The sequence below is a fragment of the Stenella coeruleoalba genome (assembly GCF_951394435.1).
Source record: "Stenella coeruleoalba genome assembly, chromosome: 17".
NCBI classification, from domain to species: Eukaryota; Metazoa; Chordata; class Mammalia; order Artiodactyla; family Delphinidae; genus Stenella; species Stenella coeruleoalba.
Window position 1 is genome coordinate 27024658 of NC_137163.1, and position 26745 is coordinate 27051402.

Here is a 26745-nt window from a genome sequence, read left to right on the forward strand (position 1 = left end):
AGCCAAGCCAAGAGGGAGTTCTTAATCCAAAAACACACAGGAAGAGTCCAACATCTTTCAAGGATTGGTTTGTCGTAGTATTTTCATCATGCTCAGTCATTGGCTGAGAAGAAGTGTGGCCTCAGCACAAAGGCAGTGTTGGATCCTCTGGGGCAGTAGATGAAACCATCAGTCAATCATGCTCCCTGCAGCTGGAGATCTGAGCAGTCCACTTTCATGAATGCCACACCTGTAATTCTACTCTACTGTAGTCTATTTGAAAAAAAATTAAGATTCCTGGTAAAAAAAATAACCAAGTCTACTTCATCAGATTCTTATTTTAAGACAGGACTTCAGGTCAGTAGACTCTTAAAGCACAACCTCACATCTCTCCTAAAGAACAAAATTTCTATGTTTTATGGCAGTAATTTTTCTCTCCTCTAAACACATTTTATCATGATTATGTTTTGAATTATGGACATTAACCACAGCTTAACTACAAAAGGATATTTATTGTATGTGTAAGGACTCAGGATATGTTATCATAAGACAAAAATCTCCCTAAAATAAAAAGGTAATTTGTTATACTGCCATTCTAAAAATGGTAGCAGTCTGCAAGATCCAGATCAGGGGATCTGAGGGCCTTCTTTCTTTCTTTCTTTCTTTTTTTTTAAATCACAAATAACACCTTTTATTTAGTTCTTTAACAAAAGGATTTTCAGATACAAATTCTGTATCCCGGAACTCACAGATTCCTACACCAACATGGTATTTTTAAAAGTTTTTTCTTTTTTAATCAAAGGTACACATGCACATAAAGGATCAAATAATTTGTTATAGAAAATACTAGTTTTCCCATGCCTTTCTTCCCAGTCCCCTTCTAGAGAGGCAACCATTTTCACTTCTTTCAGCTGATTATATTTACCTACATGTCTTTAAATTCCATGTTTGTATGTCTACTTGTTGATTTGCCAGTTTTTTTTTTAATTTTTATACGATTTTTAAAGGCTATTTTCCATTTAATGTTACTACAAAATGTTGGCTATATTCCCCATGTTGTACAATACATCCTTCAGCCTATCTTACACCCAATAGTTTGTCCATTCCATTCACCCTATGTTGCTCCCACCACTGGTAACCACCACTTTGTTCTCTATATCTGTTGTCTGCTTCTTTTTTGTGATATTCACTTTTGCTGTTTTTTTATAGATTCCACATATAAGTGATATCTTACAGTATTTCTCTTTCTCTCTCTGACTTATTTCACTTAGCATAATGCCCTCCAAGTCCATCCATGTTGCTGCAAATGGCAAACTTTCATTCTTTTTTATGGCTGAGTAGTATTCCATTGTGTGTATATGTGTGTGTGTGTATATATATATATACATATATCACATCTTCTTTATCCATTCATCTGTTGATGGACCCTTAGGTTGCTTCCATGTCTTGGCAATTGTAAATAGTGCTGCAATGAACACTGGGGTGCATGTATCTTTTCAAATTAGTGTTTCCAGTTTTTTCAGGTAAACTCACAGGAGTGGAATTGCTGGATCATATGATAGTTCTATTTTTAGTTTTTTGAGAAATTTCCATGCTGTTTTCCACAGTGGCTGCATCAATTTACAATCCCAACAGTGAACTAGGGTTCCCTTTTCTCCACATCCTCACCAACATTTGTTATTTGTATTCTTTTTGATGATGGCCTTTCTGACAGGTATGAGGTGGTATCTCATTGTGGTTTTGATTTGCATTTCCCTGATGATTAGCGATGCTGAGCATCTCTTCATGTGCCTGTTGGCCATCTGCTTTTCCTCTTTGGAAAAACAATCTGAGAGCTTTCTTTATGTTGATCCTCCACCAAACCCAGAACAGAGTTGATCATTGAGCACTGAAGTATTGCTGCAAAACTGAATGGAACTGAAATTTGTATTTGAATTTTGAACGGATGTGTTACTAAAGTTTCCCATATTCCCAAGTCCTTTCAGTCTCAGGACAGGTTATACAATACTTAAAAGGCGTATGAAGCACTATTTATAACAGTTGTTGTTGTTCCTATTAATGCTTTTTAAATTGACTTCTGTTTCTAGATTAACAACCTCCATTACAGCCCAGGTTGTTGAGGATTTGGATACAAAAGGAACTCTGGTGGATAATTAGGGTACCCTACTACCTCTGAGAAGAAGTTTTTTTGTTTGTTTGTTTTTAAGCGGTACACGGGCCTCTCTTGTGGCCTCTCCCGTTGCGGAGCACAGGCTCTGGACGCGCAGGCTCAGCGGCCATGGCTCACGGGTCCAGCCGCTCCGCGGCATGAGGGATCCTCCCGGACCGGGGCACGAACCTGTGTCCCCTGCATCCGCAGGCGGACTCTCAACCACTGCGCCACCAGGGAAGCCCCTGTTTGTTCTTTAATTCATCTAGATCTTTGTTAAACATTTCTTGCCTCCTCTCGATCTTTGCCTCCATTTATTTTCCGAGGTCCTGGATCATTTTCACTATCATTAGTCTGAATTCTTTTTCTGGAAGGTTGCCTATCTCCACTTCATTTAGCTGTTTTTCTGGGGTTTTATCTTATTCCTTCATCTGGTACATAGCCCTCTGCCTTTTCATCTTGTCTATCCTTCTGTGAATGTGGTTTTTGTTCCACAGGCTGCAGGATTGTAGGTTCTTGCTTCTGCTGTCTGCCCTCTGGTGGATGAGGCTATCTAAGAGGCTTGTGTCCATGTCAATATTTTTTAACAACAGCCACATTTGGAAACAACCTAAATGTCCATTGACATAATAACATATAAATAATTAATATATATTCATATAACAATACAGAGCAATAAAGATGATCAAACTACTTGCTATTAGATCAAGTTCCCAGAACCAGACCCTGAGATGAGGATTCAGGTCCAATTAATTTATCTGGAAGCTTAATCCAGGAAACATTACTGGAGGAGTGGGGAAATGACGCAGGGAAGGGAATTTAACCAATAAAAGGGTACTTTAGAAAGCCAGTTACCATTGTTGAAACGGAGCAGGACCCTATGGTTCTTGCCCCCCATGTCCTCGGCCTGCATTTTGTCTGTGGAAAAACTTTAGCCAAAGAGTAAGTTTCATCAGAGAAGTGAGCAAATACAGAAACAAAGGAACACACTCCAACAAGACTAAATAATAAAAGTTTAGTCAGTAAACATAGTGAAGGACCTTTAGTTCCTTCTCAAGGGCTATAGATAACATTCTGAGCAGTATCCCGTGAGCTGTCTTGCAGAGACTGAAACCCCCACCTGGCAGAAGAAGTTAACTACATGATGACCAGACTGTAGCCATGACATAAGCTGCCACAATTCCGAGAATTGGCCTCAAAAAAATGGGAACAAACCAACCCTGGAACTGAAGATTAACTGTACTTAAAACAATCAAGATGACCCTGGTCAGACCACCGCATGATCCATTTCAAGATGACGGTCAGAGCTGACTGTGCTGTTTCTGCATGTAGCCCCCTCCATCTGCCTATAAAAGCTCTTGTCCCCTGATTGTCAGTCGGGAGGAGTTGGCCTTTGGACAGGCGTCAGCCGCATCCCCCACCCCCACCCCGTTGCCAGCATCCAAAATAAAGCAAACGTTCCTTTCCACCAACTTGCCTCTCTACTGGCTTTTGAGCAGCAAGCACCTGGACCTCCGCTTTCAGTAACACTGTGAGTAGGTTGAGCTTAATCCTCCCGAGGAACTCTAAGAATCAGTATAAAATGCATGCCTCCGAGTTATCCACACAAGGAGTGAGAGCACCTGTCCATACATAAGCTCTTGTCAGTCACTGACTGAGATCTACAAAAGAGTAACTTATCTCTCTGGACTTCTGACTGCCAGATGCAAGGGGTGGGGTTCTGGCTACCAAGAAAGGCTTCAGGCAGGTGGAATTCTGCCTTATTTCACTACAATGGTAGGTCTGAGAGAATGTAGTAGAGCAATAATGACAGAGTCTGCCATACTTCTGCCATGAACACAAACACAGATGAATTTCACAGACATCATATTTGTGAGAAAATGAAATTCAGAAAGGTAAGAGTACATACTGTATGTTTCCACTTATGTAGAGTTCAAATGCAGGCAGAATAAAGGTGTTAGAACTCAGAACAGGGATTGCAATTGGGGAAGGAGAGAGGGAAGATCGGAGGACAGCACAGATAAGTCTTAGGGATGCTTATGATGTTATGTAACACATTATGATAATTCATTGAACTATACACTTATCATTTGTACACATTGCTGTATTGTGTGCTATTTAACATTTAAAACTTTGGTTTTTTAAATGGAAGAGGAAATAGAGTAGGGCTTTCAATGCAGGCTGCCTCTATATGGCAGTCATAATTCAGGTGGACCTTTGTACATATCTCGAAATGATGTCGGGAAATGGAAGCTCTCAATCAATGCTTCTGGCTTGTTTATCAAAGATAGGGCTTGTGAAGCAGAAATATGACATTAAATCCCTGTCAAGCCCAACAACTCAAAATATATTCGTGACTCCATTGTAAGCAAGAACAAGGAGACAAGGGGTTCCTTCTTTCTACTAATGGCAGGTGCCTCCTCTGTACATATTTATCTACTGCCCACTTCACTGATGGCTTATCTGTGTCTACATTATCCTGCTCTACCGATGTTATTGTGGGCCTGGGCTGGAAGTAAACACTCTTCCAATTCTGAGACCGAGAAGTTGGGAAGAAATATGAAAAGGTTTCCTTAAAGCTCAGGTTGTTGGAATCACCCAGGATGGGACAGAGCTTTAGAAGAGCCTTAATAAAGAGACACTCCATCCCAACTGAGTGTGGAAGCTAAGCAACTAATAATATAATCTCTTTTCTCAAAAACCAGATAATGAAAGTTCATATAGGGGCCACAGTTTATGTAGGTAAGTTGCGTGCCAACGCTAATGTTCCTTAATATTTTTTATTTTTATTTTTTTTTCGGTACGCGGGCCTCTCACTGTTGTGGCCTCTCCCATTGCAGAGCACAGGCTCCGGACGCGCAGGCTCAGCGGCCGTGGCTCACGGGCCCAGCCGCTCCGCGGCATGTGGGATCTTCCCGGACCAGGGCACGAACCCGTGTCCCCTGCATCGGCAGGTGGACTCTCAACCACTGCGCCACCCGGGAAGCCCAATGTTCCTTAATTCTAATCTCTCTCTCGGCCTTTCTCTCTAGTTTGCTTAAAAGATAAACACAGCTCTCTGGGGAGAGTTGGAGGTTCCAAGGACTACAGCACTAACCCTGGACTTCAAGTCACCCATAGCAGGAGGTTCTAAGACGCAGTCATAACCTTTGTCTCTCGGTTCTTTAAACTTTCTGCCCAATAGAGAATACATTCAGTACTTCACCATCACCACTACAGTTCACGTCAGGAGAGAAGCGTATACACAAAGTCACTGTGGAGTGGGACTTTTAGATATTTGGGAAACTCTGGTCTGGGACACAGCAGAATAGCGTGTAGGAGATATTCAGAAGCTGGAATGTGAAGCAGCTGCAGGAAGTACTAGTTCTTAATTTTTAATGGTTGTCTGGTTTGGCCTCCTTGACAATTCCCAAAATAAAATATCTACTACACCCTTTCTGAAGTTAATCCTTTTGTCGCTAATTTCCCAATCTTGCCTTGCTTTCCTATCCTAAACAAAGAAAGGGTGACATAAACAAACTTCTTATGCAGTCGTCCTTACACTCCAAATACCAACTAAGAACACTTAGAAGGCAGGGAGCATGAAAGTAGGAATGTGCCCCCAACATCTAGAAGAGTGACTGGGACATAGTAGATATGGAATCATTGTTTAAAGTAATTTAATTTTCTGATTTTAAAATGATTTTTTAATAAGAACCTTTCATCAATCTTCATTCCCTCTGAGTCAAATGCAAAATGACTCTGCAAAAGGAAAGGATGAATTATCAATACTGGAAGAGACCAGACTTGAACTATGTCATAATGTCATGAGGTTATTTCACAGATGAGAAGCCTGTGCCCAAAGAAGGTGTGCGGACCTCCCAAAGCTTCTCTGCTACTAAGTAAGGGCCAGGCCTGTAGGAAAGCTCAGGCTTTTTAACTCTTAGATGAAAGGGGTTTTCCCTGTCTCCTCACAAGATTTCCCTTTGCAAGTTACCTGACCACTGAATAAAGTATGCCATTTATTGTTTTTAATCATTTCTGAATTTAAATGATGCTCCAATCATCTTGACCTTTTCTAACTTGCAGTTGAAATGCTGTGTAAATCTTTCACTTGCTGCGAACACTGTGAAACAGTAATTGTAAGGCTAAGACGGTTCTGATTTTTTACCCTAAAATGCAAATCTCATCCCAGGTCATTAATGCTGAGGATGAAAAGTATAGCTCAATTCCATTTCTTATGTGTTCAGTTTTCTGAGCTGACCCAGAAAAGTTAGAACTCTTAAACTGTAGAGGAAATGTCAGAAGAGGAACTCACACTAAGATCATTCATCTTCCAAATATAAACGTCACTCTATTACTCTACTCTCTTGAAAGATTTTCTCTTGAATACAGCATTTTAACTGCAGTAAGAAAATGTACCCGAAGCCCATTAGTAATTCTCTAACTTCTGAAGTGCAGTTTATTCCAAATGTAAAATATATCACTGTGGGAAAGCATTTGCTTAATGAGAAAATTCCCCAAGAGAAGAAATACTTCTCAGCAATACACTGATCATTTAGAATTCCCAGAGTCACTGTACTATACGTAACTTTTGACACCTTTTGTACAGTTCTGAAATTTCTTAGAATCACAAAATGAAAAACTGTTAAGAGTGAATGTTACAGTCTTTATATTTTGCTCTCTGTATACAATATTCAATCCCAACATGATATTAATGCCACTCACTAAAAATAACTATAATGATTAAGCAAAAGATAATTTTTCATTTTTTCTTAGTTTTATTAGTAGTAATTGATCAGGCTCAACATGAAGATGCAAGATGCGATGCAATGCAATGCAAGATGTCTCTCCAATAGAAGAGAGAAAATCTGAGTCTCCCATCTTAGAAGGTCCGACCCTGAAAGGTCTTAGAAGTCCTCTGTATAATTCTCCTCACTTTAGACATAAAGAAACTGAATCTGATATTCAGAAACTTGAGCTGACTTTAGTCCCAAAGATGACAAAATCCTTGAAGGAGCATATAATGATCAAAACAACAACCAACTGTTCTCAAGCCCGCTTTCTCTCTCGTATTTTAAAACTTATGAATTTTTCTTTCCTCATACTTTCACAAATTGGATCTGTCTCTGCTTATAAAAGATCTGGGCAAAGGTGACAGTAAATGCTTAGTTTTGTTTCATGAAATCATGGTAGTCAGACACATTTCCTAATAATCTATACTAAATGCAGAGCTGCAGTGTTTGGTTTCAAAATTAACTGTGGACAGTGCTGACACGTAAAGTGCTGGCTGTGCTGCTGCTGATATTCCAAAATGAATTGGGAGGAGAAACCCACTCAAAGAATAAGATGCTTTTGAATTTTTCTGAAGAGACAGTACACCGGAGAGTCTCCCCAAACAAGAACGCTGATAATTCTCTCATGCTGTGTACAAGCAGAAAATGATGACTAAAAATCAAAACCAGTCTTAGTCATTATTCTTCTGCCTGAGTTGTCACTAATGCCTCCTCTTCTTACTGGAGCCCAGGCACCTTTAAATCTTCACAGCCTTCAGACTCTTGACTGTCATATATCACCTGGCCAAAGAGTTTATTGCACGAGAAACCAGTAACGCTGAAGAGCAATCAACCCTCCATCCAGCACCTCATTTTTCACATTTGTACCATATATGATCAGTATTTACATCATACCAACACAGTGGGGAAATATGATCATAAATAAAATGACTTCTATGCCCTTAAGAAGCGCAGGTAAGTAAAAATGTAAACACAGATGCAAAATGAGAGGAAAACTTCTGTGCTAGAGGAGATAATAATGTTCTATGGCAGCAAGAAGAGAGAAAAACAATCATTCTTCCTCAGGGAATTAGGAAAAGCTAGGCAAGGGGAAGATGATGTCTGAGTTTTAAGGATAACGATGAGAAGGTGAAGAAATACAGAAAGATTTTTCAAGCATAAGGTACTACAGTGGATGAATGTATAGATAGGGAAGGAAATAATACTAGAAATACAGGTTGAGGCTATTGGGAAGAATTTTACAAACCCTATTCAGTTCAGGGGCAGAATTATAGTTTCAAATCAATTAGGATGTTTCTGTTATGCACTGCGTAGGGCATCATTTTTCTTTTAATGGTTTTTAAGAAAAACCATTATTCTATTGGGTCAGGTATCATTATATACCAATCAACCCAGAAACCTGCTATGCATGAGAAGCATGTCTGGGAAAGGGAAGATAGATGTTAACACTGCAAAAGAAAAAATCAATTAGGATGCTTTGGGCTGGGAAAAAAATTAAAAACTCAAAATGGCTTCCCTAAATATCTCACCTCATGAGAAATATTGAGATAGGTTCCTTTTAAGGTTGTTTATTTCAGAACTCATCAAAACCATCAAAGGCCCAGGTCTTTCCTTCTTTCACCTTGGCCACCCTCAATATATTGGCTGTGGCTCTGAAACTAGTCCCTTCACAGTTGCAAGATGGCTGTAGCAACTCCATACATTACATCTTCGCACAACACAGCTCAAAGGCAAGAAGAATGTCTCGTCCTTTTACCCCTTTGTAAATACAGAAGAAATTGTTTCCAGAACACCTTAATAGATATTCCTCCAAGTCTAATGACTAAGAATTATGTTAGATGATTATTATTCCTAAGCCAATTAACAGTGAAAGGGAATGGAATTAACATGATTAGCTGAAAATAATCAAGATTCACCCAGTCCATATTGAAGTATATTGCCCCCAAATGCCAAATTTAAACCTAAGTTTGCTAGTTAGCTAAGGATAAAAGAAGAAAGGTTATCAGGTAGTGATCAAATAGTGTTTTCCACAAGAAATTAGCCTAGGGGAGGAATTATTATTTTGGTATTATCGGGGTTTTCTTTGAAGACAAGATTCATCCTATCTCTGTCTCACCTTACTCTATCTTCTTTATCATATTATCCTGTTTAACTTCTTCCATCAAATTGATCAATTTCTGAAATTACAATTTTTGTATGCTAATTATACGTATGTCTTCAATCTCATTTCACTGTAAGAGGTCTTTTTCTTGCTTACCACTATATCCCAATGGTTAAAAGAGTGCCCACAATAAATATTTATTGGTGAAATTTATAAATGAACAATATTGTTTTCCTTCTGTGGACAATTCAATTAATGCAAATTTCTTATTTATTGAATGTTTATCCTTTTTAAACTATTATATGTATAATTTGTGAAATATATGAAGTCACTAGAGGAAAGACAATAGGACAGACAAAAAGAGAGGTACAGGAGGATTTTTCTTCCAAGGCACAACCTGCCAATCAAAAGTACAACTGGTTGCTTAATTTTAAAGCTTTAATTATCTCTTCTAGACACTATATCAATAAGAAACCTAACATTCTGACTTTTCTAACTGAAGGGAAAAATGTTTAATAGCCTCAGTTCCTAAATACAGAGATGAATTCAAATTAAATACACAATAGACTTAGGCACATGTAGGAGCACCGTCATGATGTTATATACTACTTAGCCATGTTCAGCATCCAATACCACACTAGCTGTTGCAATCTCTTGCTATGACAGTCTTCTTTGGTTAATTTGATTTCAATTTGTCATACAGAATAAATTCTAAAAACCTTTGTACCTCCCACCAATGCTGAACTCATTAAAGATAATATGGAGAAATTTCTTAGTTTATTCTGGGTCCGAATGCCATAATTCTGGAGAAGGCACTGGTACTCCAAATATTAAGTGACTAATTTCAAATATCCTTCCACATTCTCTCTACAAGTTTAAAAATCAGTTGATCAGCCTGGGGCTGTCATAAATTTCCTGGAAAAATAAATGGCTGTCTTTACAATAATAAGAATAAGAAGGAAAAAGCTGACAAATTCTGAGAATTTAGGAAGTGTCAGACACTATTCTCAGTATTACACATGAAATAATTCAGTTAATCCTCACAACAAACCCATGGAATTATCCCCTTTTGACATAAAGGAAACTGTGGAACAGAGATGCTAAATGGCTTTTCAAAGCTCAGAGTAAGTGGCAAAGACAAGGCTCAAACCCAACAGGCTGGCTCCAGAATCCCTGCTCTTAACCATTTACATGCATGGTCTTTCAACTCCTCAACTGAATTACTGTCACTGAGGTCACAATGAAAGCAAGCTTTGAAAAGAAAAAAAAAAAAAAATTAATATAAATTCATTTCCATTCCTCTAATTTTAAAAGAAAAGCAAAAGGAGGTAAACATAGGGCTAGGGAAAGGTGAAAGGTTTCTTCCTATCTTCTCTCCTTTGTACAATTTTCATTAAAGTTCTTGCTAGTGACCTTAGACTAGTATTGAATAGTCAACTTCTCTCAAAACCTCTTCAACATGAAAGTCTCACTCAATTATGTAAGGTAAGAAAAGAAATTAAGTAGACATTATACATCCTATTTTACAGATAAATAATGTACCTATATAAATATGCAGACAGAGATATAAGGAACCCAAGATCTCAAATCTATATTCTGTCTGTAAAGGGGCATCCCTCCATAAAATATTCCTCAGTGATGTGTGTGCACAAAGAACAAAGAGAAGGAGATAAACACTTTACATATTAGCTGGGGCTTTGATTCCAAACTCTACTTTAATTCCCTAATGTATTAGCTGGGCCACAAAAAAAAAAAAAAAACCTACTTTGCCATAGCTGGAGGTAGACCCACAGCTGGAAACTAAATCAGCCTAGACAGTCTTCTGCATCCTTTCACCCCTAACTTCACACACAAATCGTAGATCTTACCATTTGCTGGGGGCGCTTATTAGACTCCTCTCTTATGTTATTATTGCTCTCATGTATCCACTGGGACAAATGAAGTGAGAAATACCATCTTTCAAGACTTTATTTATATCTTTTTCATATTATACCAGAAACTTCCAAATGTACCAAGATAAAATAATCAATTAATTTTATCATGAGATCATTCTCTTAAGTTGAGAATTCACCTCATATTCTACTTCCCTGCTAGAAAAAGTTTCAGTTAAGTAGCCCAACCAAACCTAGCAGATAAGGCAATGCAATATGACCCAGATGACAGAATGGCCCGAATAATGGGATGCCCATAGAACAAAATGCCTCAAGCTTTATTCTTCACTGTAAAATGTAACCAAGTAAGCTTTTCTCTATTATCAAGTTTATCTTTGTTCTCACAGAGAACAAGATCCAACTGTGGATTTTCTTTGTCTATAATTTCAAGGTATCCAGGATAATCACCTTCCATTTTCTCCAATAAACTCCAGATACCTGGATATATCAATCACAAAAATCAGTATCATTTTTCACACAATGATTTTTGCAAACATTATACATATACACATCACAGCCACCTGTCCAATTGGGTGTTATTACCCTTATTTTACTTAAAATATTTTACTTACTTATTTTAATTAAGTAAGGAAATTAAGAATCAGAAAGTTCAAATTACTTGTAAGGCTACACAGCTAATTTAATCTCACCCAAAAATCTTTTTTATTTCCCCATTCATTATACTGTCTCATCGAAGCAACTTAATAACTCCCTTCATTTACTCAATGTTATTTCTCTCTCCTTCTTCCCTATTGAATCAACAAATAGGAAAGCATATTCCCAATTACAGCTTTTGTAAGTGCAAGAAGGCCAGCCCCTCACCTTTGTGGCATCAATTAGAAACATGATAGGAAACAACAGAAAACCAGACTCTGCTGTTTTCACAGAAAACATAAAAGCTATAATAATATTCTAAATTTTGAAAATGCCCATTAAGAGGATTTATGTACTTTATTTAAATTGGTTCTGTTTAATGTGTGATGAGTTCAGATATTTTCCCAACCAGTATTCTGATGTTTTCCATTTTATCAATGACGATAAACTTTTATGTTAAGAAGTTAATTCATTTTTTTAAAGTCAGTTTACTTTAGTGAAGAAAGTCATCATAAGTTCCCATTTGTTACTGACTCAATATATAACTTACTTTTGGTGTTATATAGGGCTTTTCCCTGAAATATACTTCTCTGTGTGTTCTCTAGGGTAAGAGTATTTCTCTCAGTGACACCTAGTCATTGAATAGTTGACTTCCAGTCTTGATAGATCATCAGTCTTGCAACTTAGAGTCTTCCACCTCTGGATTTATGTTCAGTGTCAAACTCTAATGACTTTATATGGGTGATTTTCTTCTTTCAGCAACAGGAAAAGCACTGCTGTTAGACCTAGTTTTACATATCCTCTCATTCCGTCTAAAATTTCTGAGTCAAGCTAAGCATCTGCATTTTTTCTCGAAGTCACAGATAAAATGTTTCAAAATATGAAAACAACTCAAATAAGATAAAATCTGTTCTCTACATAATTATCAACTTCTGTCTAGGTTGAATAAAGATTTACCCTTTATGGACTCTATTGCTTTATAAAAAACAAAGTATGGATATAGAGGAAGCACTTTATGCCTTTAAAGAGTATTATCTAGACTACAAACTGCTTCACTGTAATGTTCCCTTAGGAACTGAAACAGCATTGGGGAGTTTCCAAAGTTCCACTTAGTTTAAGAGATAGTCAGTACAAATCTACTCTCTTAAATGGAGATTTTGGACATGGATTTCCTTAATTGAACGTTCATATCCAGGATATATTAAGAGGGAACTAAAATTTGATGACGCAACATTATACTCTCTAAGGAGAATCTTCTAATTAGAAATCTCCTTACAAGTAAGAGTGGAGCTTAATTAATTTTGAATCCCACTCATTTTGTGATGTTCCAGGATGCAACTGCTTTTCTCATATCAGTTCATTGAGTCCCTTTTAGTTTGAATATGATTATACCAGTTTTTTTAAAATATAGTCAAAAGGAGATTCAACGCACATAAAGTTAATTTTAAGTCATTCTAAAACCCTTCTTATTCACTCAAAATTCAGTGACAATTCCAAACTATTTGTGAAGGTCTATTTAAAATATAGTATAATTTAACATATATAGTATTTAAGGATAGGCAATTTTAATAAAGGCTTAAAACAACTATATTCATATTTATGTACATCCAGTATAATGAATATTTTTTAACTGAACCAATAAAATGTATTATCTCTAAAGAGGTTCTCCCTGTAATTTTGAAATAAGGGGAGGAAATAAAGCTTCCCAGCTTTAGAGTGGGAGGAATATATTGTTCTTGGAAAATATCCATCTCTTTCCTGCTGTTCAATTAATTTCCTACTTTATTTCACTTTTCCTTTCTTCTTTTATAATATTTATATATTTTCCATACGTAAATGATCTTTTTTCCTCTTTAGTTCTTGATCTTTCCATAATCTATATGTTTGAAAAATGTAGATTTGAAGCTTGATTAGTGATTCCAGGTAGAGATTTTCTTATTATGTTACTTAGAGACACATGCTGGGGTGTTATATTTAAAGACAGATGGCAAAAATCATATGAACACTCCATGTGGCTAGCTCTGTATCCATCAATTTTCAGCTGAAGAGGCTAGCTCAAGCATCTGCAATAACCATAGAAGAGAAAATAAAAATGGAGAAGACTAGAAATTTTCACTCATTAAAAAAGTGGTTTTATTTGCTCTGACACCAAAATATACTGAATTTGAAAGTTCTTCAGATGGTTGTGGTGTAAAGCACTCCTACAGAGAAGTGACTGTTTTCTAAATATACATAGCTCATTTCCTCTGAGTCGGAATTTTAACTGGGAGCCAGGAACAGATACAGCTATCTTAATGTTTTATGGCGCCAGCAGATAGAACTACCTATCATATTAGGATTGCTTCATTGCTGGATTCCAAAAGTACTAGGTTCGAAACCAATAATATCACCCACAGATCCTCCCTTCTAGCCGCCCTCATCTTCATCTCAAAAATTTGCTAATGCTGTTAAATGTACATTTCTGCCCCTGAAAACCCTGTGCCTTTCAAGAAGCCAAGAATCTCATCCAAGAAAACAAACTCTCCATTGTTTCTGAGATTCACCAAGTTTCACTTTATCCTTAGGAATCCTGTTCCATCTGTGAAGTCCTGACTACAAGTTAGACCTCTCCAATAAAGCCCCTGCTCCAGTTTCCAGACTCTTTCCAAGGGCAGGTATGTCCCAGGAATCATTACTCCCACCATGACTCAGGTGACTCTGACTCCATCTCAGAGTGAAAGAGGACATATGTGCTCAATCACACAAATGTAAGGACATCTAATTTAACGTAACAAATTTATACACAGCCATATAAGTATATATTCACACAGACATGCACACACACACACACACATGCACATGCACACATGCATTCACTCTCTCTCACTATTGATGTAAGAAAGTAATAATCCTGAAAGGATGGAGTAATATAGTACTATGGACTGAATATTTGTGAGCCTTCATAATCCATATATTGAGACCTAATCCCCAATGTGATGATGTTTGAATTTAGGGCCTTTAGGAGTTTATCAGGTCATAAGGGTGGAGCCTTTGTGAATGGGATCAGTCTCCTTATAAAAGAAGCTACAGCAAGATTCTCACCCCTTCCAACATGGGAGGACAGAGAGAAGATGGACCCATCTACCAATGAACCTGAAACCAGACACTGAACCTGTTGATACCTTCATCTTAAACTTCCCTGCCTCCAGACTGTGAGAATGTTTATAATCCATCCACTTTATCTTATTTTGTTACAGTAGCCCAAACAGACAAAAACATAAAGTATGAGAAACAAATATTAGAAGAGTATTAAAATGTTAAAGTGATAAAATGATCAAATGAAAGCCAAACTGGTTATGAGAGGTTATGAGTAAGAAAGCAAAAAGTAGAAGAGACAGGGATTTGTGGAAATGAAAGAAACAGGAACAGAAAAGACTCTGAGGCAGAGGAAGATAGATGTTTTTGGTCAGCAACGTTACCAGGATAAGCTTACAAGTAGTAACCAATATTACTTTCAGTCCTAACTGATGCCTTTGTCTTAGTCTTGAACGCGCTGCTAGTTTAATGCCTTAAACCTGCTCTAAGACCTCAGGTAAAGCTCTCAACTAAAGTTTACCAAGAAATCTCTTGGAACACTTGGAGCATGAGTGCTTGGGAACAGGAGACACACCCAGACAAGACCAAATCTTTCTCTGAACTCAGTTCTGTATCTCTTCTCTTCTCGTCAAAAAAATCTTCTCTGCAGTTCATGAATTCTGCACGTACTACAGGATGAACTGGTTCTAATATCCACCTTTAACATAGGTGAAAGGGTTGTTTATTTCAGAACTTTATAAAGACAACTAAAGAAATAATTGACAATAACAGAAACCATACTAGAGAACAAAATCTTAAAAAAAAAAAAAAAGCTCAGTCATTGAGACAGACACATCTTAGAGTTAACCCAATAAGTCACCTTAGGATGTACGGTCCACTCCTCATTTGCATAATCTCTTCCCCTCGAGTGTGGGCAAGACCTGTGACTTGCTTCTTACCAACAGACTATAACAAAGGTGATGGGCAACCATTCTCTTGACTACGTTACATAATATAACAAAAATGATAGAATGTCACTCTCATGGTGACTCCATCTTAGACAACTGAGTTAATTAAATCTCTGGATGAGATCACAGGCCCAACCGCACCTTTATTTCAGCCTGGTTAGACTCTGAACAAAGGACCCAACTAACCCATGCACTGAGTCCTAGCACAAGGAAACTATGGAATAAAAAATGTGTTTTGTTTTGATCTGGCAAATATGTGGTAATTTTTTACATAGAAACAGAAAACTAAAACAAACACACATGCACATAAACCTATTCTGAATCGTTTATGTCAACCTTCCTAATTTTAACCTTCTTAATTTTAACAGTCTCCCTGTATATTATATCAAGCATATTTTTAAACGCCATCACATGTTAAGAATATTTTTACTATAAAAGCTTTTGGAGAGATTTTCATAATTTTGCTTATTTGAGAACAAATATTTCATTTCAGTTTTCCTTGTTATTTTACCTCTATCCTAAGATATGACAGTTGAGTTAAGCTGCAGTTGAACAAGTGATAAAATGTTATGCTCTATGGATATTTCCTTAAATGTTAACTTCTTTTAATTTCCAAGATTTCCAATTCTAGAGTCATTTTTCTGGTTGTACATATATTTGTAGGTCATCTGAAAGTCTATAGCCCTACAAATTGTGCCTATATTACGTAATGGATAAAATGGCCCTGCACAAAAGCAAATTATAAAGAATAAAAGACAAAGGTGTGAAATTCACTTCTAATTCTACTTCAATAAGCGTTTAATGAAACTTTTTACAAACTCTGGCTGAGGGAAAAATTTCCCTGCTGGTTCTTTTCTTATCCTTTTTTTCACGGTCTAATTTGGGATCCTTGGCAGGCCCTGTGTTGTGTTCCATCTTGATCTGCGTCTCATGGGAATATGCACTGAAAAGACAGCGCAGTCGCAAAGGCATTTCATCCTTTCTGAAGATAATGTTCCAAATGATCACTCTAAGAGTTTTTATGAATTAATGCGCATAGTTCCAGCTGTTCCCAACCCTATTAGTTACTACACAGATCGGTTCAAAAGCTAAAGTCATGGAGATCTTGTCTCCTTCAATTCTCTTGAAAATGACTCCTCAGTTACCAATTTTTCTGGAAATGACTTCCCTAATTGTCTGAATCTATCTACCAGGCTTTGTGAACATTGCTCTTCTCTCTTCTGAGAAGAACCTACTCTAGGCGGGGTTTTATGTGGTTTTGCTGGGGAGGAAAAGCCTTTCAGGTCCTGAGCACTCCATCCTCAAGATGCTCACTCCCCTCAATATGAACCCAGTTCAGAAGTTATTCACTCCACAATGATTTCCTTATTGTGATATCAAACATCATCTTCCCACTACTGCAGCCAGGATCTTGCTGTTAATCATTTTTTATCAACCATGTGTGGCCTACATTTTCTCAACCCTTTTTTTTTACAACCATGTCTATGACTTTGGAAAGTAACAGACCCCCTAAGGGCAGTTACCGTGTACCAAAAGGAAAGGAGACTAAACAGAACATTTCCACTTAAACAAATCTAAACAGAAAAATATGACAATGGATAATGACATTTGAATGTCATGAAAAGAAAGGCAGTAGCAAAGGCATTTGAAGTACAACTTAAAAGAATGAAGTATAACAGAACATGGCTAGAAAGTGCCAGGCAGTATTTGCTACATTCTAAAAAGGGATTGCTGGATGTATTTCTCCGTATGTCATTAAGAGGCATGCACTTGTCTTGGGTATCATACCAAGTCACATATAGAGACAGACCTCGATATCATTTTGGACAGTAAAGGAAAGATGTGACAAAAGATTCGCTCTATCAAATTTCCAAGCAAAGATATGAATAATAGAGTCAAAACACCTAATGTTTTTTAAATTGTGTATGCTCTTGATAAAGATTAAATATTCTACTACATCAAAAACCTTTGAAAATCATACAATAGTAGTAATTCGTTACATTATTATAATTAATATCAAAATGTAGTATAATGGCTAATCATCATGAATTTTGGAGTCAGATAAATCTGTGTTAGAATTTAGCACCCTCCATTTAGCAGTGGAAGACCACTGAATGAGTGAATTAAACTTTCTAAGCCTTCGTTTCTTCATTTGTAAAATATAGGAAATAACACTTTCTTCATGGCAAACAATAAATTAGATACTCTTTATATAGTGCTCATCATAGGGTCTAGCAATTAGTAAGTGTTCAGTATCTGCTAGCAAGTTTTATATTTACTTCAAATGTCTTATAGAAGAAATTATTTTTTATATTTATATAAAGAGAGGAAATTGTGAAGAAAAGGAAAATATAGCCAAAAATAATTAGTTGAAGACAGTGGTGAGATTAAAATACACGTCATAAAGTCATACATACTCTGCTAGATATAAACCATGAATTTAACTCAGAGGTCCCTAGAAGCTGGTGTGAAGAAGAAAACGTGATCAGTCATCTGACTTCAAAAAAAAAAGAAAAAATAGAAAGCCATGTTTAAAAGAAACCCAGATAGGGGAACTCCCTGGCAGTCCAGCCGTTAGGACTTGGTGCTTTCACTGCCGTGGGCCCAGGTTCAGCCTCTGGTCGAGGAAGTAAGATCCCACAAGCAGTGCAGCCAAAAATTTTTAAATAAATAAAAGAAACTCAGATATTCTAAAAAAAAATGTGTCACATCTCTACGTCCTCACAATAAGGTCTCTATGTGAGGTGTAAATATTTTCCTCAATTACTTTTTTACAGTAAAGCAAATAGACAAGTGTTTCGATTTTCTTATAACATCCCTCAAATTTGGCTAATGGAATAATACTAAAATGCAGTTTCGTGACAGTAATTTTAAAATGGTGCAGTTTGGGTGCATGACTCTCTGATGAAAAACAATACATCAATAAATAAGTCTTAGTAATAACCATGTTTCTGTAGCACTTTGAAATCCATGATTATTTTTAATTCTAAAAACTAGGTAAAGCAAGTATATTCATCCTCATTTTATAGATATGGAAACTGAGTCTCAAACAGGCTCTATGATTTGCCCAGAGTTATATAGGAGATCGTAACAGAGCAGAGACTCTATCTTCTGTTTCTTAATCTCATGCCCTTTTCACAAATCCCATTCCCTCTTCACAATAATGTCCTGAAATGGACTGACCATTGGAAAAGCATAGAAAGGACTCTAGCTTCTGCCACGCTCAGGGATAGAAGCCATCTTGAACAACCTTGTTTTGACAGATAAAAATCTGATTGGAAAGTCTCAACCAGGCAGAGTTACTTCCATGATACTAGTGACTTGGGGGACTTCACAAAAGTAATTCTTAAAATGCAAGTCATCTATAAGCTATAAGAAAATAATAACAATAATGTTTTTTATTTTCACAGTGCTTTAGATTTCTCAAAATACTTGCATATGATAGTTTGTAGTTCCCTAAAGAAGGCTGCCCCTGTTAAGGGGCAGCTTCTTTACAGCAGATGAGATGTCATTCAATTACACCTTTTTCAGAGAGCTGCAGATTAAGCAAGAGAAAATAGAACCATATATGGACACTCTGAAACAAGATCCTTTTACACAGCACAACCTTAATAGGTGGCTTTTACAAATACATCCACATGGCATAGAAATTACTCATATACTGAAAGAAAATAGTGCACGTAGGTGCTTATTAATTTGTAAGCTGATATTTTATAGCACATAAAGAAGAAATGGCAAAACTCGGCAAAGAGTAAACATTTTAAAAAGGAAGAATTCATAACATATACTCAGACCTCAAAAAAGATAAAGATTCCAACTGCAGTTTGAAAAGGTTACACTGCTATTTTTAAAGGCAACCCACAACCACGTGCAAAATCTGGTTTTAGGGAAAATATTTGCTAAGTACTTAAATTATGGAATATTCTGTTTTCCAAAGGATGCAAATATTTGGTCTGTCAATAATTAAGTTTCTGTGTTTCCTGTAGGAAGTTGGTGCAAGGATAAGGAATGATGGTGTGAAATTCAACAGTTACTAAAATTGAGCAACTTGGAATGAAAAAGGGCTTTTTAAATTTTATTATCTAATATAGTTCTGAATATGGCAATGACCTAAGGATTATGAATATGGAAAACATCTCATTTTGAGTCTAACGTTTTGATCCTAGTACCTCATTTTCTTCCAAGAAAATAATGTAATCAGGTTGAGAGAACACATGCAGAGCAAAGATTAGCCAATTTTAACTAATGCTTTCTGGAAATCGTGCACAGTGTACAATAGGGGCTTTCATTACCTGGGTGACACATGGCTGGTGACAGGAATCTGACTTCACTGATTACTGCAGGCTTCCATGTGGTGGCAAAACATGCTCCTTGTTCATCTGATCCAGGTTGAGATCTTAAGCCAGTGTCTGTCGGGGAACTGTCTTGAAAACAATCAATCCAACAAAACCATAACGTCTCAGAACAAGACAGGTAAATTATTTCTTTGTAATCTATCCAAACCCCAACCAATAATCAAAAAATAGTTTTCTTATTTTTTAGTTTTCAACTGAGAAAACAGAGCTGCTATTACAGTTGCATTTTGGAAATTACTATTTTGCTATTCAGACTGTAAAGCTCAAATTTTTTAAAAGGGTATATTGCATTTGTGCTTAAACAACATCTAGCAAAATATATACTCAGTAGATAGCAATTACTTGTGATAATACACCCTTCAGCAAAAGACCTTCCCATGGTCCCATATTTAATATGGAACATAAGAGACTATCACTTGTTTCCTTTACTTATCTCCCTCTCCTGCTTTGTTCCTTTGTTCCTTTTGTTTTGTTCATCTATGAACATAGTTAGGTAATCAACAAAAAGTAAATTTATAAAAATGTAATATTTTTTAATCTATGAAGAGGACTCCAAAGGTGATGGAAAAGCTCATAGAAACATATTTGGTTACTTTTAACTCAAAAATCATTTTGGTTGCCAGATACTCTTTTGACATATGATACCAATTCTCAGTCTAAATGCAGATTCTGCTCCTATGACAACCTAAGCACAAATGCTTTTCCTTCTCCTGCCATTGAAATAGGTGTTGAGGACACCTTGTATGGCAACATCCTTATTCCCAAGGCCTCTGGACTGGAATGATGAAGTGCAGGTGACAACTTAAACTGGCTGACATTTTCTGGATTTACTTTGTTGGCATCAATAAGGAAATAAGAGGAGTAAAGGGGGAAATATTTATCCTACTTCTAGAAGGAGGTAAGAATGTTAGGAAGAAAACACATCCTCCACTTAAAAGGATTGAAGGAGAGTAAGTGTCATAATGGGAAAGCTAGGGTTCTTTAGAAAAAGGAGATGAAGGGAAGAGGAATGGGCAAAAATGGGATGAGGAGTGAATTTGGTAAAGTAACAGGATACAAAATTAATGCACAGAAATCTATTGCATTCCTATACACTAATGATGAAAAATCTGAAAGAGAAATTAAGGAAACACTCCCATTTACCACTATAACAAAAAGAATAAAATACCTAGGAATAAACCTACCTAAGGAGACAAAAGACCTGTATGCAGAAAACTATAAGACACTGATGAAAGAAATTAAAGATGATACCAACAGATGGAGAGATATACCATGTTCTTGGATTTGAAGAATCAACATTCTGAAAATGACTATACTACCCAAAGCAATCTACAGATTCAATGCAATCCCTATCAAACTACCACTGGCATTTTTCACAGAACTAGAACAATAAATTTCACAATTTGTAATGGAAACACAAAAGATCCCGAATAGCCAAAGCAATCTTGAGAAAGAAAAATGGAGCTGTAGGAATCAGGTTCCCAGGCTTCAGACTATACTACAAAGCTACAGTAAGCAAGACAGTATGGTACTGGCACAAAAACAGAAATATAGATCAATGAAACAGGATAGAAAGCCCAGAGATAAACCCATGTACATATGGTCACCTTATTTGTGATAAAGGAGACAAGATACACAATGGAGAAAAGACAGCCTCTTCAATAAGTGGTGCTGGGAAAACTGGACAACTACATGTAAAAGAATGAAATTAGAACACTCCCTAACACCATACACAAAAATAAACTCAAAATGGATTAAAGACGTAAATGTAAGGCCAGACACTATCAAACTCTTAGAGGAAAACATAGGCAGAACACTCTATGACATAAATCACAGTAAGAGTCTTTTTGACCCACCTCCTAGAGAAATGGAAATAAAAACAAAAATAAACTAATGGGACCTAATGGAACTTAAAAGCTTTCGCACAGCAAAGGAAACCATAAACAAGATGAAAAGACAACACTCAGAATGGGAGAAAATATTTGCAAATGAAGCAACTGACAAGGATTAATCTCCAAAATTTACAAGCACTCATGCAGCTCAATATCAAAAAAACAAACAACCCAATCTAAAAATGGCCAGAAGACCTAAATAGACATTTCTCCAAAGAAGATATACAGATTGCCAACAAACACATGAAAGAATGTTCAACATCACTAATCATTAGAGAAATGTAAATCAAAACTACAGTGAGGTATAACCTCAAACCAGTCAGAATGGCCATCAGCAAAAAAATTTACAAACAATAAATGCTGGAGAGGGTATGGAGAAAAGGGAACCCTCTTGCACTGTTGGTGGGAATGTAAATTGACACAGCCAATATGGAGAACAGTATGGAGGTTCCTTAAAAAACTAAAAATAGAATTACCATACGACCCAGCAGTCCCACTACTGGGCATATACCCTGAGGACACCATAATTCAAAAAGAGCCATGTACCACAATGTTCATTGCAGCACAATTTACAATAGCCAGGACATAGAAGCAACCTAAGTGTCCATCAACAGATGAATGGATAAAGAAGATGTGGTACATATATACAATGGAATATTACTCAGCCATAAAAAGAAACGAAATTGAGTTATTTGTAGTGAGGTGGATGGACCTAGAGTCTGTCATACAGAGTGAAGTAAGTCAGAAAGAGAAAAACAAATACCATATGCTAACACATATATATGGAATCTAAAAGAAAGAAAAATGGTTCTGAAGAACCTAGGGGCAGGACAGGAATAAAGATGCAGATGTTGAGAATGGACTTGAGGACACAGGGAGAGGGAAGGGTAAGCTGGGATGAAGTGAGAGAGTGGCATGCACTTATATATACTACCAAACGTAAAACAGATAGCTAGTGGGAAGCAGCCGCATAGCACAGGGAGATCAGCTCGGTGCTTTTTGACCACCTAGAGGGGTGGAATAGGGAGGGTGGGAGGGAGACACAAGGGAGGGGAGACACAAGGGAGGGGAGACACAAGGGAGGGCAGCTATATGTATACATATAGCTGATTCACTTTGTTATAAAGCAGAAACTAACACACCATTGTAAAGCGATTATACTCCAATAAAGATGTTTTAAAAAAAAAAAAGGATGAGGATGAAAGGAATTTTCTTAATGGCAGAAGGCACATGAGAAGGGTTTAGGAAGCCTGTGAGATGCGGGAGACTGGGTCAAACAACGGAGGCAGATGGACAGGGGAACGGTATAGTAATGAGTCCTGGTGATGGATGACATAGGCAGCTGAGGTTCTAAAGGTGACTAATCAGAAGAGGGATGTGAACCGTGATGGGATTAGTCCTGAGAAGGCCTTGAGAGACATCTGGTATGTTCATGATGGATGTTTTGAGCCCAAGTCCTCTGAGAACACCTTCTCAGAGGACTTTGGCCAGAACCCCCAGCCACTCAAAGGCCTCTTCTCTCTTAACAGCAAAGCAGTGGTGCAGTCTAAGAAAGGACAGATCCTTGTAGACTAGGAGGCCAGGACCTATCGCTTTCCTTAGTGAGCATGGTGTGATACCTAAAGAAGTTACATCATAAAAGTGATGGAAAACCTAAACCATTGCAGGATGTTTTGTCCTTGTGATAATGGATATATTATATTCACTAATATAGGATACTAAAGGAATCTGTTATTGTTCTCTTCCCTTTCCCCCAAAAGTGACTAAAACTTGGTACTCTACCTCAGGCCTCTCTGCCTCAGAGAATCTGAGATTTGAAAGTAAAATCTGCTATGCATAAGCAATAACTCCCCCACAGGTTAAATCTGAGGTGAAGACACTTGGATGAACAGGATAAAAGCTGGTGCTGGGAAAGAAGACCAGTGAAAGAGAAGCTTCCTCAGGGAAGGTAGGCTCTAGGGGCTTGGAGAGATGCCATGAATGCAGGTAATATCCCTGATGGTAATGCCTTGTGGGATATCCATGGAGGCCAAGAACCAGTCAAAGGTCTTTAGGGACCAAACGTATGGTCCATGCATCCTCCCTAGGATTGCTGGAGAATGCATTTCTGAGCTTGCAGAAAGCAAGAGGGCTTGGTAGGTGGTGGAGGGAAAAATGGAAAGTAGCTTTTCCAGAAAAAGGAGCTACACGAACAGGGAGGGCCATTCCACCTCCCACATCTTTCTATATGCACATAAGTATCCTTCTTCCCCCTTCCAAATTTGGAATCCAAGGAGTGAGAAGACAATTAAAACACGTGACTGAGATTTCATTTCTCACCTCCTTCGAGAGTAGGGGCACGGAGACTGATTTTATTTGAGTTAGAAAATTAAACCAAAATAACATTTCCTGTACTGATGTGTGAGAAGGAAATACTTATCACTTCCACATATAAAAAGTCCTTGCAAGTTACTTATGTTGGTTATTAGTCCAATTCCTCTCAATCTTCCAAAGTTGCTGTCAAATCAGGATGTGCTGAAAGCCTACCATGTGCCAGGAGCAGTACATATATTACATGATTTAATCCTCACAACTTTTCCAAATAAATAGCATCACACCTATTTTTGAATTGAGGAAATGAACTCAGACAGATTAAGAAATTTGACAAAGGCCTCATAGATGGTAAGATGCTAGTCAGGATTTAAGTCTAAGGTTGTATAAATCCAAAATTCATGTTCTTTTATTTCACCATGCTGCTCCAAAAAATATACATGGAAGATTTTTTGTTTTTGTTTTTGTTTTTTGCGGTACGCAGGCCTCTCACCGCCGTGGCCTCTCCTGTAGCGGAGCACAGGTTCCGGACGCGCAGGCTCAGTGGCCATGGCTCACGGGCCCAGCCACTCCGTGGCATGTGGGATCTTCCCAGACCGGGACACGAACCCGTGTCCCCTGCATCGGCAGGCGGACTCTCAACCACTGTGCCATCAGGGAAGCGCGGAAGTATTTTTTAATGCATAAAATGATACATAAATGAAAGCATCATCATTATTATGTTAAAGACTCTGGGGATCAGAGAACATAGGCATAGTATTCTCAGAGTTTTTTCTCATTTCCAGGCATAACAAGGGTACATGCGATTTTGAAGCAAATAACTTTGGGAGTAAAATGTAAAGAAATTATATTTCTCTCTTAAAATATTGTTTCATAATGGTCAAATGTGGTTCTATAAAGAGTCAGGTATTCAGACAGGCTGTCAGAGTAGCTTCAATTCTCTTTTAAAAGTGATCAGATCATTAGAGCAAGTAATAGAACCAAGGTTATGTAAAATTAAATTTACTAGTAAAAAATCAGTTTTTAAACCAAGCTAAAGGAAAAAAAAAGATAAATGTCACTAACTTCAGATTGGAAGGAAGTTTAGGGAAATGTACGTTGATCCATGTAAGGGATACATGTAAGATCTATAGTTGTTCTTAATTCAGCACTGAAAAGAAGACCCTGACTTCAGAAAAGCTCATGAAATTGACATAACTTCAGTGAAAGTAAATCTGAGCCTCAGATAGGGATTTAAAACTGTGTTCCACTCAAGTCTGGAAGTTAAAATTTGGTGGTACTTAAAATCAGATTTTTAGGGCTTCCGGGAAGATGGCGGAAGAGTAAGACACGGAGATCACCTTCCTCCCCACAGATACACCAGAAATACATCTACACGTGGAACAACTCCTACAGAACACCTACTGAACGCTGGCAGAAGAACTCAGGCCTCCCAAAAGGCAAGAAACCCCCCACCTACCTGGGTAGGGCAAGAGAAAAAAGAATAAACAGAGACAAAAGGATAGGGACGGGACCTGCACCAGTGGGAGGGAGCTGTGAAGGAGGAAACGTTTCCACACACTAGGAAGCCCCTCCTCAGGCGGAGACTGCGGGTGGCGGAGTGGGGAAAGCTTCAGAGCCGCGGAGGAGAACACAGCAACAGGGGTGCAGAGGGCAAAGCAGAGAGATTCCCGCACAGAGGATCGGGGCCGACCGGCACTCACCAGTCCGAGAGGCTTGTCTGCTCACTCGCCGGGGCGGGCGGGGCTGCGAGCTGAGGCTCGGGCTTCGGTCGGAGCACAGGGAGAGGACTGGGGTTGGCAGCGTGAACACAGCCTTGAAGGGGTTAGTGCGCCACGGCTGGCCGGGAGGCAGTCCGGAAAAAAGCCTGGACCTGCCGAAGAGGCAAGAGACTTTTTCTTCCCTCTTTGTTTCCTGGTGCGCGAGGAGAGGGGATTAAGAACGCTGCTTAAAGGAGCTCCAGACACGGGCGCGAGCCGCGGCTAAAAGCGCGGACCCCAGAGACGGGCATGAGACGCTAAGGCTGCTGCTGCTGCCGCCACCAAGAAGCCTGTGTGCGAGCACAGGTCACTGTCTACACCCCCTTCCGGGGAGCCTGTGCAGCCAGCCGCTGCCAGGGTCCCGGAATCCAGGGACAACTCTCCCGGAAGAACGCACGGCGCGCCTCACGCTGGTGCAACGTCACGACAGCCTCTGCCGCCGCAGGCCCGCCCCGCACTCCGTGCCCCTCCCTCCCCCCCGGCCTGAGTGAGCCAGAAACCGCGAATCAGCGGCTCCTTTAACCCCGTCCTGTCTGGGCAAAGAACAGACGCCCTCCGGTGACCTACACGCAGAGGCGGGGCCAAATCCAAAGCTGGGAGCTGTGAGAACAAAGAAGAGAAAGGGAAATCTCTCCCAGCAGCCTCAGAAGCAGCGGATTAAAGCTCCACAATCTACTTGATGTACCCTGCATCTGTGGAATACCTGAATAGAAAACCAATCATCCCAAATTGAGGAGGTGGATTTTGAGAGCAAGATTTAAGACTTTTTCCCCTTTTCCTCTTTTTGTGAGTGTGTATGTATACGCTTCTGTGTGAGATTTTGTCTGTATAGCTTTGCTTCCACCATTTGTCCTAACGCTCTATCTGTCCATTGTTT

The 26745-nt window shown here is 38.3% G+C and overlaps 1 long non-coding RNA gene across 1 annotated transcript in view; it reads right to left on the bottom strand.

Moving 5' to 3' along the window:
• LOC307176150 overlaps positions 1-26217 on the bottom strand; it is a 220183-nt gene extending 193966 nt beyond the window's left edge. Inside the window, exons 1-2 of the long non-coding RNA XR_013824626.1 lie at positions 25812-26217; positions 19844-19975 (exon numbers count right to left, since the gene is read on the bottom strand). This is a non-coding gene — a long non-coding RNA (uncharacterized lncRNA). The remainder of the gene's footprint in view (positions 1-19843; positions 19976-25811) is intronic.
• Positions 26218-26745: the final 528 nt, after the last annotated feature.